Source organism: Notothenia rossii (assembly GCF_949606895.1).
Source record: "Notothenia rossii genome assembly, chromosome: 4".
NCBI classification, from domain to species: domain Eukaryota; kingdom Metazoa; phylum Chordata; class Actinopteri; order Perciformes; family Nototheniidae; genus Notothenia; species Notothenia rossii.
Genome location: NC_136902.1, coordinates 94,315,982 through 94,318,728, shown reverse-complemented (window position 1 = coordinate 94,318,728; position 2,747 = coordinate 94,315,982). Strand labels below are relative to the sequence as shown.

Sequence of the window (2,747 nt, the reverse complement as noted above, 5' to 3'; positions counted from 1 at the left end):
TGTAGAAAACTTTTACAATCTCCTCCTAAAGAGTAGATCACTTACACTTTTGGACGGAAAACCCCATTTCATTTGTTTTGCTATATTGCAAAAGCATAGTCGATAGGTCAAAGCAAAACACACCATTGTTGACCGTTTACATGTGTCAACTAAAGATTGAGCTGCTCCAAACATGACTTTCTTGATGATAGGCTGGTCTGGGTCCTGATGGTGAGGGGCTGGCCTGTTGGGTTCTGGTGTTCTGGAAGCTTTAAAGCAGCAGAAGTCTCTGCAGCTGACAGAAGGGACTGCAGCAGTCTGCAGCAGAGCAGGTGAGACACACTGCACTGTGTGATGTGCTCATGTTGCATTCATTTACAGTTCCTGACACACTCTGGGGGGGTGGTAAGTTAAGACTGTGAAGTTCAAAAGTGCTCAGATATACTAACGTTTAACCTCTAAGAATGATGTCCAATTCAACTCCACTAACTGTATCCTATTTCATTCTTGGAGCTTATTTGAATGTTGGATATTTGAGGTACTTGTGTTTCATGATAACTGCCATGTTGTACATTGTGATTGTTGTTGCCAACACGTCTCTGATTGTGGTTATCTGTGTGAACAGGAGCTTACATGAACCTATGTACCTTTTTCTGTGCAGCCTGTTTGTAAATGAACTGTATGGTAGTACAGGGCTGTTTCCATTCCTCTGGTTCAGATCCTCTCTGACATTCACACTGTTTCTGCTCCACTCTGCTTCCTGCAGATTTTCTGCTTGCATACATATGGAGGTATTGAGTTTTCCAGTTTAACCGTCATGTCTTATGACAGATATCTTGCTATCTGTTATCCTCTGCAATATAACACACGTATGACTTCTAACAAAGCGGTTATTCTTATTATTCTGCTTTGGTTGTACTCTTTGTGAAGTTCACAATAACCTTATCTTTAAACATCCGTTTGACACTTTGTGGAAACATAATAAATGGTTTGTATTGTAGTAACTACCTTGTAGTTAAGTTGGCATGTTCTGACACTCAGGTGAACAACTTTTATGGATATTTTACCATTGCTTTATCTGTGTTAGGCCCTTTGTTTCCAATCCTCTTCTCGTACATGAGGATCCTCAGAGTGTGTTTCTCTGGCTCCAAACAGACCAGACAGAAAGCTCTCAGTACCTGCACACCTCACCTTGTTTCCCTCCTCAACTTCTCTTTTGGCTGCAGCTTTGAAATACTTAAGAGTAGATTTGATATGAGCGGTGTTCCCAGTGTGCTGCGTATTATTCTGTCACTGTATTTTCTCATCATACAGCCACTAATGAACCCCGTCATGAACGGACTGCAAATGTCCAAACTAAGAAACATATGTAAACATGTGCTCTGTTATAAACTGAAATAAATGAAGTGTCAAACAGTTTAGCAAAAAGGTTCAACTGTAACTGAATCATGTGATATCTGATGAAGTGACATGATTTCAGCAGTGCATTTTATAATGGATAAAAGTTCAAGAATATTCATGAATCCACAAACTAATGTCACCAACATGTTGTAACATTAATAACATTGTAATATTCACCTGTAGTCATATATTCCAATGCAACATATGAAACATAGTCCTATATGTGCTCTGTTATAAACTGTTGGCTGGTAGGTCTAATAACTAAAGTTTCAGTTAATGATTCTTAATATGCTGTCTTGAAATGCGCTGATTAAAACATTTAATTAAATCGCAAAACATTTATATATTTATAATATGTATTAGATATACACTTGCATTCCAATATTCATGAATAAACAGATATATGTCACCTAAATGTAAACAAAGTAAAAATATAAACCTATATTAATATATTGCCTTTCAATACATTTAAAACGAAATGTAAAGTATATAAATATATATATATATATATATATATATATATATATATATTATATATATATACAGTATATATAAGGATTGATAGTCTTTATAACATATCATGTGGATAGTCCTCTGTACTTTGAACTGTGCAGTGTGAACAAGCATCATGTTATAAAGCACTTTGTTGGTGGTTGATGTTTCTGGACTTTTGGTATTTAGTGTAACCAAATGATCAAGCCTGTAGTACAATTCATCTTTGTAGTATCTATTTTATATTGCGGTGAAGATATCTTCAAACGACTGTATTCACACATCATGATAATGGCCAAAACTCATACATCATTTTATTGAAAAGAGCTCAAAAACAACATAGTTCAAGTCCACGGGTACCTCTATTATCTGGCAGCTTGAAGTTCATATTAACTAGCTTCTCTCAATTTGAATGTTCGATAGTGAGTTACCATGTCCAACCTCTCGTAGGTCAGTTTTTTCAGAGGTCAGGAGAAAACACCCGATGGTGTGTACCTCCTCCTCACAATGGGGACTGCCGTTTGAGGTCTAGGCCTTGGTTCCTGTCTTTTTAATTCAAACATTCAAACATCATTGATGCTTACATTGACTTGGCACCTAAGAGAGAATTGACTCACTGCCCTGTCGGTGAACCCCATTTGCTTGATGCTTCGTGCTGACCCTACAAGGCGACTCAGACCAAAGCCTTCATTGTTTCAGAAGTTACTTCAGGTCAAGGGTTATATCAATATAACTGGGCTTCTACACTATTCAGTGGATGGGGAGGCAAAATGATGTCTGTTGTGCCCAGTTTGTACGTTGGCATGTTAGGTGGAACCCATGGCCTCTATCAGACACGCTGATCAGTTGTTTTTGTGCTTCGAGATGGTTCGGAC

The 2,747-nt window shown here is 37.7% G+C and overlaps 1 pseudogene across 1 annotated transcript in view; it reads left to right on the top strand.

The window, feature by feature from the left end:
- The first annotated feature begins 542 nt into the window (after positions 1-542).
- LOC307034994 (olfactory receptor 10A6-like) overlaps positions 543-2,747 on the top strand; it is a 3,011-nt pseudogene continuing 806 nt past the window's right edge. The window contains exon 1 of the transcript in view: positions 543-1,348. The product of the transcript in view is annotated as an olfactory receptor 10A6-like (transcript). The remainder of the gene's footprint in view (positions 1,349-2,747) is intronic.